Source organism: Seriola aureovittata, chromosome 11, assembly GCF_021018895.1.
Source record: "Seriola aureovittata isolate HTS-2021-v1 ecotype China chromosome 11, ASM2101889v1, whole genome shotgun sequence".
Classification (NCBI taxonomy): Eukaryota; Metazoa; Chordata; class Actinopteri; order Carangiformes; family Carangidae; genus Seriola; species Seriola aureovittata.
In genome coordinates, this window is record NC_079374.1 from 24,954,232 (window position 1) to 24,954,612 (window position 381).

Consider the following 381-nt stretch of genomic DNA (forward strand, 5'->3'; position numbering starts at 1 on the left):
TTCTTTTCTTTCTTGTTTTGAATTAAGTCTTGGAGGCACGAAAAGGTCACAAAGAGTCAGAAGCACCAGAATATATTTGAAATCATTTCAAAGATGGCGCTCAAAGACTGCGTTAAAACAGATGCTAATGAAGGTCCACGTCATCTTTCATGTATATTATTTCTATACAGCAACTGGAAGAACTGGGAGCCATTTCTTGGAGTTCACCCAAGTTGCTTCCAGATAAGGTCTCAGTGAATACAACGTGCCTCCTTAAGACTATCCCTGGTGACGTAGGTATTTGGAGGTACTCAAATTTTACATTACTTTTATAGGGTAAATCCCCAATAATCTTCACAATAAGTGATTATATTAACTCACCCTTTGTGACCACCATATGTG